A 15846-nucleotide genomic window follows, 5' to 3' on the forward strand; every position below is an offset into this window, starting at 1 on the left:
TTGTTTTGTTTTGGTGCTTTAGGGTTGAATAATTTAGGATCTTCTCTCTTCCCAATATTACCAACAACTTTCCTATCATTCTTAGTAATTGTTACTACTTTGAAACCCATCTGAAATATGCTAGGCATATGAGATATCTCGTAGTGGATTTTATGTAGTATCATCTTAGGTCGATAAGAAATCTTGCATCAAGCAAAAATATTTCTATATTCCTATACCATTTTGTTGTTCATAGAGTAGATTTTTTTTCTTGTGGTTTCAAGTTGTGTGTAGTTGGCATCTTAATTTAGACCCATGGTTGATCATTTCCATAAGTGTGCGTAATCTAATATTCTTTGTGCTTAGAGTTTTATGCCTCCTTCTATGCTTATCATTAGCTACTAGTTTCATTTAGAATGCCATGGAGTTTCAATCTATGTGGTTTCCCATGAAGATGTACATCTTACATGGTTGAGAGGCATATCTTGGATCATATGTAGACCTATCCTTAAGAGCATAAGTTCTCTTTTGGTCATTTTGTTAATTATTTGTTTTATCTTCCAAGGAAAGACTTATTTTGTAATTAGGATGAATTTTGGTCTTGCTCACTACATAAGGACATGGATTGGATTTAGTATAGTAAGTTCGGAGGTAGAGGAAGATAGATTTTAAAAAAAGACTCAATTTTTTGAGCTTTGATCTCTGATGTTGTAATTCATTATTTTGGGCATAACTTGGAAGGCCTTACAATTGGGCATGTTGAATTTATATTTTATCATGTGAGTTATCTAATCAATCAATATCTATTCATGAGTAAATTGGTTCATTTCTTCTGCATATGTGTTTTATCTCATGTGTACTTGTGGAAATGTGTTAGGAGATTGGAATTTGGTTCCTTTCCCCTACTAGCCTTATGTCTTGAGAAATTAGAGGAAATTTTTCTTTCCTTGTGAGTTTGGGATCATGGAGAACCTCAATTGAATTAGTTGTAGGGTGGTAGATATGGACTTTTACCTATAACTTGTAGAAGGTTACGATATTGTAGTAACTAATATCAAGATTGTCCAAGGTGGATGGAATGAAAATTATGATATTATTGATATGTTAAGGAAGATTACTCTGAGACTTGAAGTTGTTGATATACCACAAAGGTGAGGTGTACATCTTTAGGATGTTAGTGAAAATAAAGTGGTACCTAATCCTAATCTTGAACCTAAAGTGAAACAATATGAGCACAAACTTCTGAGAGTTTTATTTAGGGAAAATTGCAAACCCATTTTTAAAGTTACTTTCTATGATGGAAGGACTGAGACTAATGTTTTATTTGATTGGATGAATTCTCTAAGTATAAAAGTACTCCTATGAATAGAAAGGTAAAGATAGAATTCACCAAGTTGAAGGGTCATTCTTTACTTTAGTGGAATCATTTGTAGATTGAAAGGAAATGAAGTAGAAAAGATAAGATGAAGACATGGGAAAATATGATTGGAAAGATGAAGAAGAAGATCCTTCATGTAGATTACCAGGTTAATATATTGAGAAGAATGAAAAATATTAGACAAAAGGCTATGATTGTAAAAGAATATACTGAGGAATTCTACAAATTGCACATCAAATCTAGTCATGTGGATGACGAGATTGAGAAAGTAGTTATATACCTAAATGGTTTGAGGACTTCAATTCATGGTGAGATTATCTTTGTTAAGTTTGATAGAGTGGAAGAAACATATCAATAGTTGCTAAAAGGTGAGGATTTTGTGGTGAAGCAACATGATCGATGATAAAGAGGAAGAGGTGGTAGATTTTAAATAATTAGAGGAAAAACCTATGGAGAAAGTAGAATATCTTACAATAAAATACAATACAAGACAAGGATAAAAACATAATAGAAAGAGAAGCATATTGGTAAGAGAGGTAATTATGCTAGAGGTATTTATACTAGATACTCTAGGAATAATAATAGTGGTAAAACAAAAGAGAGATATTGGTTTAAGTTTACTTGTTTCAATTATGGATAAGGACATAGATATTTTGAATGTACTAATTCTAGAAAAAAAATGGAGGTATCAGTAGAAACACTTTGGTCTATGTAGAAGTTTTTGAATCATTGAATATTCCTAAACATGGTGAGAGCCTAATGTTAAGAGGAATCTCATGGAATGAGGAAACTATTGAAGGCCTATTCTAAGGAAAATTTTACTCAAGAGAAGATGTAAGATTGAAGGAAATTTTTACAAAGTAATCATTAATAGTGGTAGTTTGGATGAATTGGCTTCTGAAGACCTAGTTAACAAACTATTTTTGCATAGGTTTAGACACCCTTAGCCTTATTATATTGGTTAGAAGTAGAAGGGGCATAATTTACTAGCAAGTGAAAAATGCCTTAGTAAATTCAAGATTGGAAATTATTATGATGATGTTTTGTGTGATCTATTAATTGTTGTCATATTATGTAGGATAGACCTTGGTAGTATGATAAACAAGCTTTGCATGATGGTAGATTTAATCAGTATACTATTTGGGTTCATGGGAAGCAACAAGTATTTTTTCCTTTGGTAGAGAAACCTAATGAGAATCATTTTACCATATGTAGCAAGAGGTTGTTTCATTGAAGGATGTTAGTTTATTAAGGATTTGAAGGAGTAGAGTGCTTGTTTTTCTTTGATTCCTAGGAAGAGTGAGAAATAAGATGAAATTAAACATGCACCTGAGATGGAACCTTTGTTGATTGAATTTCAAGATATCATTTCTAATAATGTACTTAATGGTTTTCTTCCTATAAGAAGTATTAGTCATTGTATGGATGTGATACCTCGAGCTAGTTTACCTAATAAAAAACCACATAGACCAACACCTATTGAAAATAAAGAATTAAATAGACAAGTGAAATAATTTCTTGGTAAGGGTTTGATTAGGGAAAGTTTGAGTCCTTAAGTTGTACCAATAGAATTAGCACCTAAAAATAATGCAAAATTATTTTAGAGATATAAACAAGATAATAATGAAATATAGGTTTGCATTACCTAAGATAGATGACATAAGGGATTATTTGACTGAAGAAAGACATTTCACCAAGATTGATTTGAAACATGGGTATCAACATATCACAATCAAGGAAGGAGATGAGTGAAAAACAACTCTTAGGGAAAAAAAAAAAGGTTTATATGAATGGTTGGTTATATGTCTTGTAGTTTAACTAATGCATCTAGTATTTCATGAGGCTGTTGAATGAGGTTTTGGAGAAATTCTTGGGTAAGTTTGTAATTGTATCCCTTGATGACATCCTAATATTTATTAAGATTAAGAAAGAATACCTTGAGCATATTAGACAAGTGTTACAAAGATTGAAAGAAGAAAAGTTGCTGATAAATTTGAAGAAATGATCATTCTTGAAGGAAGAAATTATGTATCTTAGTTCTTTTATTTCTATTGATTGTTTGAAGATGGATCCTTAAAAAGTAAAAGTTATTCATGAGTGTGATACACATGAGAATGTTGCAGAATTTAGATCATTTCATGGTCTAGAAAGCTTCTATAGGAAGTTTTTAGAATTTTAGTTTAGTATGTAAAGCCATGAAAGAGACTATGATAGGAGATAAAAAGGATTTCAAAGGGAAACATGGAGCACATAAGAGTTTAAAAACATTGAAACAAAAGGTGGCAGAGTTACCTACACTTTATTTTCTTGATTTCACTAAGGTTTTTCAAGTTGATTATGATGCTAGTGGAAGTGTGATTGGACTTGTTTAGAGTCAAGAAGGAAGACCTTGAGGTTTATTTAGTGAGAAGTTGAATGATTATAAGAAAACATTTTCATTTTATGATCACGAGTTCTATGTAATTGTTCAATCTTTGAAGAAATGGAGACATTAATTAATGCATGAGAATTTTGTGTTGTACATTGATCATAAAGCTTTATAGTATTTTGGAAAATAGAATAAGTTTAATAAGAGACACATGTAGTGTGTAGAGTACTTGGAGAACTTTTCTTGTATGTTAAAATAGAAGAGTGGATAGTCAAAAAAAGTGGTTGATGCTTTGAGAAGAAGAAGGAATTTTTCATAGAAATGAGAATTGAGGTACTTGGTTTTGATGATTTGAAACAATTGCATGAATCTAATCCTAATTTTAAAAAACCATGGAAGTCCTCTAACAAGATAAGTGGACTAATTGTTTCATTCAAGAAGACATGTTGTTTAAAGAGATTCAATTGTGCATATCTATGAGGGAAAACATCATGAGGGAGAAACACAGTGGTGGACTTGCTGGACATTTTGGAATTTACACAATAGTGAAGATGGTTTCTAATAGACATTAATGCCTTAGATATATAAATATGTTTCGAAGAGGGTTAAGAGTTGTAAAATTTGTCAAAAACAAAAGGAGCTAGTCATAATTTGGGATTGTATTCACCATTGCCTATACCAAATAAACATTAGAAAGATATCTGTATGGAATTTGTGCTTGCCTTACCTAGAAATTAGAGAGGTAATGATTATATTCTATTATGGTTGACATATTTTCTAAAATGGCTCATTATACCTTGTAAGAAAGACATCTGATGCAATACATGTTGTTGAATTATTCTTTAAAGAAGTCATAATATTTCATGGGTTGCCAAAGACCAGTGTTTCAAATAGGGATACTAAATTTATAGGTTGTTTTTGGAGGATACTTTGAAATTTGGATATTGAGCTTAAGTTTAGTTCTATATATTTTATCTGCATACATATGGACAAACTAAAGTTGTGAAAAAAAGTTTGGGTAACTTGTTGAGATTTTTGGTTGGCAATAAACCTACTAATTGGAACTTGGTTTTGGCGCAACAAGAATTTGCATATAATAATTCAGCAAAAAAGAGTACTAAGAATACTCCTTTTGAGATAGTAAATGGAATGAATCCTAAAGTAACTACTAAGTTGAGGGATTTGAATATTGAAATGAAGAGGAGTGCTAAAGATGAGGAAATTATGGATTTCATGAAGAATTTGCATGAAGAAGGAAAGAAGAATCTAGAAACTAGTAATCAAGAGTATAAAAAAAGGTTAGATAAAGGTGTTAGAAATATATAGTACTTGGGGGGGGGGAAGGGGGTGAATAAGTATTCTACAAACTTTTTCCCACAACTCAATATTGTTAATTACTTTATAACTTGCATATGAAATTAAACCAACAATGTTGAATAGTAAATATAACCATGCACATAGACAACTTATAATGGTCGAGAGAAATTCCTAGTGGGGATGATATCCACTAGATGATTCACTAAACAATAGGATCCTTTTAAGGATATTGACCCTGTTAGGAGTCTATGAAGTACATATAGTGTCTCAAATCCTTGTTAGAGGACTAAGCCTTGTTATTAGTTGGTAGAATAAATACAATGTATGCAAGAAGAGCACACTACCCTAACATTAAATTATACAATTCAATTCTTCACAAGAATAGATATGCGTACAATACTTTTTGTCTATTGTATTTCACACTTGCCCTGATCATATATCAGATGTAGTTTGGATATCATTGAATTCATATCTATCATAGATCATACATGTCACATAGTTCATTACATATCACACACATCTTCCACACTTTTCTTCACAAGAAAAGATCTTACTTATACCTCACATCTTCATAATTTACTACTTAGTCACCCTTCATGCTTTCACATGCTTGGCATAATATGAAATACTTTATGGAATAATATCCAAATAGTTAGCTCATGATGACTTAGTAATTATTTTGTCTCCAAAATAATTCCCCAAGTCATATAATGCAATTCTATGCTATGCTTTGTTCTACACTGATAAATGCCCATACTGGTATTTCATTCATAACTTGCATCATACTATTCATACACATCTACACATTGGTACATGTCATCATGCCATGGTCATAGAGGTTTCCTTAACTGCACATAAGCTAACTCTCAATGAGTTGTTTTTACACATCACATCTTCTCTATATGCTGTTGCAAACTATCTAATACTTAGACAATTCTCTATAATACATTTTACCATAAATGAAAACACTCAATACATCTATTGGACCATATTTCCAAAAATCTCCCCCTTTTGCACTAATGGCAACACTTGAGAAAATTGACTAAGTCCCAAAATGGTTTCATACATAATCAAAAATAATTTTATTCATGTTTATATAGATCACTATATTCCTTATATCTCCTTTACATTAATACATAAGTGTACTCCCCCTTACATATACAATATAAAACTATATAATTTTCTTTTACATAATACTCCCCCTTTGACATCAATGGCAAAGGTGTCCAAAAAAACCTGTATCAACAAATAGTAGGTGGCTTGCTACTAATTAACTTGATATCTTGGAAAAGCAATCTGCATATACAAGTTTCAGTCTTTCCAATCCCTTCTTCTAATTTTCCTTTGATATATCTCAAATACTAATTAGTGTGCATAGTGCGTAAGGTGCCACTTCAACTGTGCTCAAGTTAGTATAGGTAAATTTAATATAGGAAGTCTTTGCTGCAAGACATTTGTCTAATTGCCTTTGCAAAATGCTGATTTTTGGATGAAATTTCTCTAAGACTATAGAATTTTTTTGTTGCCTTCTCCTTATTAGTTTCCAAGCCTATGATTGCATCATTTATCTTCTCAACTTCTGTTTTTTAGTCCTCAATATTGGTCCCTAGAAGTTGTAACTTAGTAGTGAGTGTTTCAACTTCACTCAACTTACCCTTTATTTGTCTCTCAAAATCAGTTATGTACTTGTATGATAGTATGCACTATCCATACAATCTCTTCCCTTCATCATTATGTTTTTTGAGTTCCTTGATGATTCCATCAAGTGCTTCTAAATTATTTCTCACATTAGTGCATGTACTATATCAAACAATGATGCATCATGCTTTGCTCATGCTTGCGCTAAAGCTACTTCTACGAGAGTTGTGAAATTTTCATCACAGATCTTCATGCTAGGATTTAACCATGGAGAAAAATAAAAATTACATGAAAATATAAATAATATCAAAAAATGATAGATCACATAAAAAGGAACACAAGACACCAAGATTTAACGTGGTTCACCCAATCCTTGGGCTATGCCCATAGTAGGAAGTCAAATATCATTATTATCTAGTGATTACAATCCGTAATCCCTTGCATCTCAATACCACCACAAGAACCAATTTTCTCATCACACATTATGAAATAACCCCTAACCCTAAGCCCTTCTATACAAGTAGTTTTCCTGCTTTAGGGTTAAAATTAGTTACAACGTGTTGGCCATAAATTGGCGAATATAAACAATAGCCAATTGGTGAATATTAGCATTTGGTGAATAGCATAACACCATTGGTCAATAGTAGCCCAAATATTTTTTTCTATGTACAATACTTCCCTGATTAGTTACCACAAACTAATACTTCACAAACTCCTTCGCCTTTGAATGCAAGTCTTGATTTGCTATAGTTGTAGTAACTATCTTTTGCATTTTGTCCAAGCCTTCCATCAATGTCTTCTCCCAAGACTTTATTGATTTATTTTTCTCAAACAACTTTCCCAATGGGCTCATTAGTCCTTTTTGATCTTCATCATCTAATACTATTTTCGATGGGCTAGCTACTAGTACTGTAATAGATATAATTGTTGGGGCTATATAAGGTATGTAAGCCTCATGCTAGAACACTACCTTCCCAATTTATGACTCCACATGTTTTAGATTAGGCAAGAATGTTGATTCTTACATTACAATCTTCCGCTTCTACTTAAGTTTAGAAGCTTCCTTTTTCTTCTCCTCTTCCTCTTTCTTTTTGTTTTCTACTTCCTTTCTCTTACCATCTTCCTTTTTCTTTTTTCTCCTCCTCTTCTTGTTTCTTTTGTTCATTTATTCTCTTTCCCTTTGCTATTCTTTCTAATCCTCTCTTCTTCTCTTCTTCTCCATGATCATCTAAGCTAGAGTAAGCTATAATATTGCCAACAATAGTTTGTTCCTTTACAAGGATTCAATACCCTTCAAAATTCCATTTGACTCCTCCTTGGAGTCAACCTCACATATTTTATTTATCATAGAGATCGTTATATTCAGATCTTCTTCCAATACTCTCTTCTTTATGTTTATAAGCCTATTATATAGATCTTCTGATATCTTATTCTATATATTCTCAAATTTCTTATCCCTCAAAATCATATTTCTCACTATGGCATTTTCTAACTACCTTCAACCCATAATACTATACGAGTTATAATGCTTATTCTATTGAACAAAATTATCATCATTTATTATATGCATGTTAAGGTTCTCTACCTTTTATTTTCATGCTCTTTTTCTAGCTATAGTTCTACCTTCTTAAGCATCTTGTACTATTGGTCTATCTCCAACTTCATCCTTAATAACTCTATGAATCACTTACTTGCATAATTTTTCTCCTCTTGCTTAGTCCACTGGTGGTCTTCTTGACCCTTTTCTTGGTTGATGGTGTAGATTCTTGCTTCACCTTCACCAATCTCTCTAATTTTCTCTACATTATAGGTGCTTCAACCTCTAGTTGCTCCCTTGACTAATCACTTTTGGTTCTCACAAGTTACACTTGCACAACTACTGCATGTGGTGCAATAGGGGCTTGTGCACATGGTTGTGCCATTGTCACACCTTTTGAAGGTCCTACCACATCAATAGGAGTTGTTGCGATCACTTCAAACTTTTTGCTTGCTCTCATTTCCATCGCAATACCTTTGACCTTATTAAACTCTTCTCTTGTCATTCCTGATTCCTTTAAAATAGAATGAATAATTTTTTCTACCTTCTTCTTGCTCTCCTTGTTGTGTAGTTCTAACTGAACTACTTTCATTTTCTCCTTATATGTTCCCCCATCTAGGGCACTCTGTGTCCTTTTCTGACTAGAGTATGATCTGTCCATACCTTTCTATGATCTTTGCCCTCATCTTATATCCAATAGATTCTATGAACTTTACCCTCCTCAACTTCCATACAAGTGTTATTAGTTTCCACCATGAAGCATATTTCATCCTTATATTTCTCCAACATGGAGGGAGGTATCTTATACCTCTGCTTGGTTTCAGTCTAAAAGTTCTTCATCATCCTGTTCATGTCATTATCTCTAAAATTTTCTAACTTTGATCTATAGCATTGAGTCATCATCTTCATTACACACTTGTTGCTATCCAGATTTGTCATTTTAGGAAACTTCTTTGTAGCGTAAAAGAATAAATGAGTCAGTAGGGACTCAAATCTGAAAATTATACTCTTTGTTTTCTTCAACTTTGCAATGTTATCAAATAATTATAATATGATAATCTCACACAGATTAACTTTTCTTCCTTGTACTACCATTACATAAGTAGCATGCAAAAATCTTGCTAGTTCTAATTAACCCTCAATCCACGATTGAACTTGTACACTAATATCTTTCTTAGTAGCTTTACTCCTTTGTCTTGAATGGAGTCTACCTTCATGTTTCTTCTGTCAAACCTTGTATTCAAGTTTGTCAAAACCATATTCCTGACATTCTTTGAGCATTAATAGGATTAAAACATTCATCACTTAATCTCTTGACCTTATCAATTAGGTCATTGTCAATAACAATCTAGGGATCACCTAGCCACAACATATCATCATGTACCCTACTAAGAATTATTCAGGTCCAATCATGATTGTCAAACTCCATACAGAACATATACTTCACTAGAACTAAGCTATCTAGCTGCACATACTCAGACTTCAAGGTTGGGTCATTATTACACATTTTTCCCAAATTCTGATGAATATCATCATCATTGATACTTTCTACCTTATAGTGAATATAACTTCTGAAATCCTTAACATGTAGCACATTCTTTGGAACTTGCAAAAATGTGTCCAACAGGTCATCCAACAGCGACAAAAATGGATGCTTCTTGAACACATACCGTGGTCTATCACTCACATCATACACATTTTGACTAGCCATTGACATTCCATCAATTTCACCTTTTTAATATAATTGTTGTTATTGATTTAATTTTTTAAAATAAAATGAAGTAGTTGTTTTACAGAAAATTTCTTATGTATTCTTCATTATATTGAAATGTATTAGCTCATCTCACAATACACAAGGAAGACATGTAGTTACTATGACTACTAATAAAAAAAGTAATCATTCAAACCAATAATTATTTTTTAATTAGAAAAAGTAGAACTATAAAATAAATAAAATATATAATATTTAAAATAGCATTATGGCAAGTCATCTATAGGATACTTTCATGAAATATGTAATTTTAAAAATAACATTATGACAAGTCATCCATAGAATACTTTCATGACGGCATCATAATATTGTTATTGTATTCACCAAGGTCAGATATTTTGATTGTGACATTGTACCCTCATTGATCCATCATATTCATAAATAAATAGCATTCACATTTCAATGTTTTTCTATTACATTAGAATGAGAGGAGCATTATCTCATAAATTTTACATAAATGATATAAAATGAAGCCAACAAAAAGATTCAAAATGTAGAAATGTAGAATCGCACAACAACCTAACTGCATAGCAGCACTAGCCTACCAAAAATAGCAAAACATATATGTTAATCGTCTCCTTCAAACTTTGCTTCAGCCGCCTCTCATCTGTTTGAGTCCTCTAGTTTGATCACAGACAAAAGGACGCTGAAATGCGAAATTGGCTTTGACTGAATCTGTAACAGTATCTCCACATGGCCGCTTTATATGATTAAATGTACAAAAAAATCATGTCGAATTTTATCTATAAAACTTAGCTATATATAACTTTTTTATATATATAATATAAAAGAAATATACAAAATTATATTACAAAATTTTGAACTTAGCACAATACATTACCACATTAAACAATAAAAGTAACACTAAATGCAAACAACAATAACCCAATCTGAGCAGCAATTCAATCCGAAGCTATGCCTGGCCAGTTTTCCTGCATTGATGTTAACGAAGATGGTGGCGTGCTGTTTACTGAGCTGAAAGATTCCGTGCTTTCCTGCAGCATCTCCTTTATTTCTATGAGATGGACAGCATCGCAAGGCACTCAAACGCCAACTCGGCAACTGCATTAACACTGACCTTCGTCTCCTTATTTCTTTCAATCTGCAAATCTGGATCGTTCAGTTCATTCCAAACGCCTCTACTTATCTTGTCGGTTGTCATATTAGCGAGGCTTATTTCATTTCTATTTCGCATAATGTCTACTGCTACTTTGGCAGATATGATCTCCGCCAAAACAACTCCTAAGCTGTAAACATCAGACTTGTCAGTGAGCTGGAAGCATTCATTGTACTCTGGGTCAACATACCCTGGCGTTCCCTGGGGAGCAGTTGTGATATGTGACACATTCAGAGGCACCAATCTGGAAAGCCCAAAGTCTGCAACTTTTGCTCTGAAATGCTCGTCAAGGAGAATGTTATCGGATTTAACATCTCTGTGCAATATGGGCGGATTCATGGTGTGGAGATACGCCAAGGCCTCAGAAGTTTCTATGGCGATGTTTAAACGAGTTACCCAAGGCAAGCCCGTGGGAGTTTTTCGGCTACCATGAAGATGGTCAGACAAGGTCCCATTTGGAAGAAACTCGTAAACAAGAAGTAACATTGGACTCTGCGGGCTCGTACAACCATAGAGACGAACAAGGTTCGGGTGACAAAGGGATGACAATATTTGCACCTCGTTCATAAATTGTTCAACTGTTCTAGAGCTCTCCTGATACAGCCTCTTCACTGCCACAGCTCGTCCGACCTCAAGTTTACCCAGGTACACCACGCCAAACCCTCCGTCTCCAAGTTCGTTCCTTTCATTAAAGAAACTTGTCGCTTTCTGTAGCTCTTGATAGGGAAATACTGGTAAACTGCCCATCATATGCATTATGTGGCCTGCTTCCATGTCATTCCGTCGATAATTACTGTAATCGCCACCAATCCCGCCGGAATGAGGGCATTTTCTTCTCTCGACATACACAATATATATCACTGCTACCGCTATAAGTAGTGCGACTGTACCCATAGAGCTACCTGTATTAGAGTATTCTGATTAAATATTACAGTTTTATTATAGTTACCCGATCAATAGTAAGTTAGACATTTTATCTGATCGAAAAATAATAACGTGTTTTTAAGTATTCGGGATTTAATAATGACCTTTTATGCTTATAAATTAAGAATAATCCTATAAAAATGATTGAAATAATTGACAGATGAACAAACCTAAGGCGTTTCCAACTCCAACACGTATTTAGCTTCCACTACTGAAGAGGAAGGGATGCTTACCTAGACCAATAGCAGTCTTATTAGCAGTGTTAGACCCGCCTGCATGGTTTAGAGCAATATCAGTCTTATTAACAGTGTTCGACCCGCCTGCATGGTTTAATATATCAATAAAGGCAAGGTAATTGTTAGTATTCTGCTTAGGAAATGCAGACGATTTAAAAATCAAAAAATATTGATGCTTTTTACTCAACAAATAGAAAGAGAATTACAACTCTTACCGGGCTTCAACGATTCGCAACTGAATTGCATTAGATTGTGGGCGTCGGACATACAAATTTCTTTCCTCGACTCGCATTCCTCACAGCCTTCGCTGAAATTCCATAATACTGTGAACCCGTCATTTATCCTTTGAAACAACGGTTGATTATCTCCTTCGGACTTTTTAACAGGTAGCTGCACTAATGACTTACAATATGTAGCCAAACTCAACTTTGAATAATACCAACTATTATTGCATTCTAAAGCATAATATGCTTCATTAGGCAAGTACTGTTCCATGTCTTCTCGGCACTCTCCCCATAGACTTGCATTGATGTACTAGTCAGAAATGCGAAAGCGAGGCGTAGACCATAATTCCATTATATGATTACTGGTCGATGGATCGCAAGCGCCTCCCCACATATTTCTATCAACTATTCTCATAGAATTCGTGACAGCATCCTCTTTTAGGTTGCCAAAAGGTTCGAGTAGATGGTATTGGTAGCCACTGATACTGAGTAGTTGCATATTCACTGTATGATCACACTCAAGCTGAAGCACAGGTTCACCGCAGCCGCTGTTCTTTGCATCGAAGGTTTGATCCCCACATTTAGAGGGTTCAGCACAAGCTTGAGATAAAGAGGTGAGGCATGGCATGAATATTGTGAAGACAATTAGAAAGAAGAAGCGCAAGAGGTATAGAGGGGGCAGACTGAAATGGTGAGAATGGCATAGACGAAGAGGTAGTCCTTCCATTTTCATCTCGGCTACAATGGTGAGAAGAAAACAACTAGAATTGAGATGAAAAAAGGAGCATGAATGACAGTTTAATAGCGAAGAAAGAAGGCGAGAAAATGACGAGTTGTGTGAAAAGGCGTAAGAAAAGATTTTGAAGTCAATACGTCAATTGACATTACGTCCCGGAGCGAAAGTAAAAGTCAGTCAATACCGCAGTTTGACCAACGAGGCAGTTGAATCTTGATAAATAGCAAAAGGTTCAACAATTGAATTGCGGTTTTCTTTGTCTCACAAAATTTTACGCGCTTTCTTTGACGGATGAATTGGGGTTCCGCGAAAGTTACGTTTAGATTGACTTAGACTCGATGATGGCAGGTCATTTTAAATTATTTTGGGATCTTTCCACGAAAATCATTCGATTAAAGGGCAATTACATCGATCAAACTGTGGGTCCTAGGCTTTCCATTTCTATTGTTTTTAACTATTGTTGGACAATGTAATTTAAATTTTTTTTTAGAGCTTTTCCCATGAAAAAATAAGAAAATGTTGTACCGATAGGAAGTGAATTGAACACTGAATCCTATCATTGTCAATTGGAGGAGAACATTTGTAACGAGTGGGACGACCTTTTCGTCTGATTTTGGCTCAGAATGGGATTGATTAAAGAAAAGGATGCAACGTGATTAAGGCAGGCAAAACAAGGTGTAATTTACGAGCGAAGAAAATTGCAATTAAATGTTCCACCATTTTGCATTATTTGAGTGTATTTTGTCATTTTCTCAATGTTTTAAGATTCTAAAAAATTATGTTTGGGTGATGAAATCAAGGTACAAACGTTGTGAATGAGATTTATAGATCTTTACTTAAAATCGATTCCATTCTTATACCACCATTTTGATTATTAGTTTCTGCATACAAAAGGAAAACTTAATGATTTATTTATTTATTTTTAAAGTCTTTTATTTGTTCAACTAATAAGAGTAAACTAATAGTTGTATATTTTTGTATGTGCAATGATTAGTTGATAGGAGCAATTTGTCTTGTATTACAAAGGAAATTGATGAAAAAAATTATTATATTATGTTTTTCACTAGTAGTATAAAAGTTGAGCCCAATAACATGAAGGAAACAATGTAAATGGTTTATTTTGATTTGGTTCTAATTATATATGAATAGCATTCTAAATAATTAAAGTTGTTCTTTTAAAAAACTAAATAGATCAAGATTTTATATTTAGAAATCTAATGATACATGCTAAAAGATTAAATAAAGTATATATGGTATTGTAATTTCTATCAACTCTCCTAAACAAGGCCATATTTGTTCATATTTGTATTACTACCATAATTTAAGTGGATTTCATCTCATTTATTTCAAAGCAGAATAAAAACTAATTGATTGTAATGCCTAACCTTACTTTACTTTTCTAATTTGTTTTGACTAGATTCTTTAAGACCTATTCTATGATTATGTTTTATGATTAGCAATGCTCTGTTAATGGAATTGATTTAATTGTATTTCATATTTAATTAATATATGTGTTGAGTTACTTTAGTACTAAGTTATTCTAGTTATTTCATGATTGTTTTAATGATGATATATGTATGTTCAGTTAGTGATTTCATTTATTTCATGATAGACTATTTATATGTGTTTTATATGGATACTTACCCCATACTTGCATGTGTATGGTGTGTGTGTGTATGTTTTCTTTATGTTTGACATTTCTGATGTGGTTGAGGAAGGTAGTCGTAGTCACTTGCTAGTTGGGATCTATACGATGCACTACTTTCTCCCATTGCCTATTTAGTTTAGAATATATGTGTTTGTACATGCATGAATTTTATACAGATTGCAGGTATCAGGTATCAAATTTCCTAAATTACTAGGATAAGCATACCCTATTGTAGTATTTCAATGGTATAAGTGGGAATATAATTCTTGAGTCTAAATCCTAAACCCTAAGCCAATTGTCCTAGAAAAAGGGACAAGTATCTCAATTACTTTACCTGTTTGAATTTGTCAAGTGATGTGAATTCGTGATTTTGGTCGTGGAATTTGATATTGTCCTTTGTTTTCAATTGAGTTGTCATTTTTCATTTTTTGGTTCTATTGTGATTCTCTATTATAATTAAATCAAATTAAAAGATAATTTAATGAAAATTTTATAAAGAAATTTGATATTTAATTATATTTAATTAATTGAGAAATTAATTAAATAAAAGAAATTAAATTTAAGAGATTTTATTAAAGTTCTATTTTTGACATATTTATATTTATTTAATTTAATGATAAATATTTAGGAGTTTTATTTTAATAATAAACTCTAAATAATGTTATTAATTAATTTAATAGATATATTATTAAAAACTTATGAAATAATTAAATAAAGAATGAAACTTAAACATAAAGTTATGGTTCTAATTTAGGTGAAATTATATTTATTGAATTTTATTATTATTATTTAGGAGTTTTATTCTAAATAATATTATTAGTCGAATTAATAAATATTATATTAAATTTTTCTACTGATTTAATAAGAGATTAAGAAATTATTTAAATAAGTTTATTTTAATTAAATTGAATAAAGCATATGCTTGAAATTAAAATATAATAATTTAAATTAAAGAGAGAAAGCTAATAAATTT

At 32.5% G+C, this 15846-nt stretch overlaps 1 pseudogene across 1 annotated transcript; it reads right to left on the bottom strand.

Annotated features, from left to right (window-relative positions):
• Nucleotides 1–10362: 10362 nt before the first annotated feature.
• Nucleotides 10363–13242, bottom strand: LOC149571602 (LEAF RUST 10 DISEASE-RESISTANCE LOCUS RECEPTOR-LIKE PROTEIN KINASE-like 1.3; annotated as a pseudogene). The gene is made up of 3 exons (XR_016359836.1): nt 12481–13242; nt 12263–12349; nt 10363–12007 (listed from the first exon to the last, which is right to left on the bottom strand). The product of XR_016359836.1 is annotated as an LEAF RUST 10 DISEASE-RESISTANCE LOCUS RECEPTOR-LIKE PROTEIN KINASE-like 1.3 (transcript).
• Between the last annotated feature and the right edge of the window lie 2604 nt (nt 13243–15846).

The sequence above is a fragment of the Cupressus sempervirens genome, chromosome 2 (assembly GCF_028749045.1).
Source record: "Cupressus sempervirens isolate cs-2001-9-10 chromosome 2, ASM2874904v1, whole genome shotgun sequence".
NCBI classification, from domain to species: Eukaryota; Viridiplantae; Streptophyta; class Pinopsida; order Cupressales; family Cupressaceae; genus Cupressus; species Cupressus sempervirens.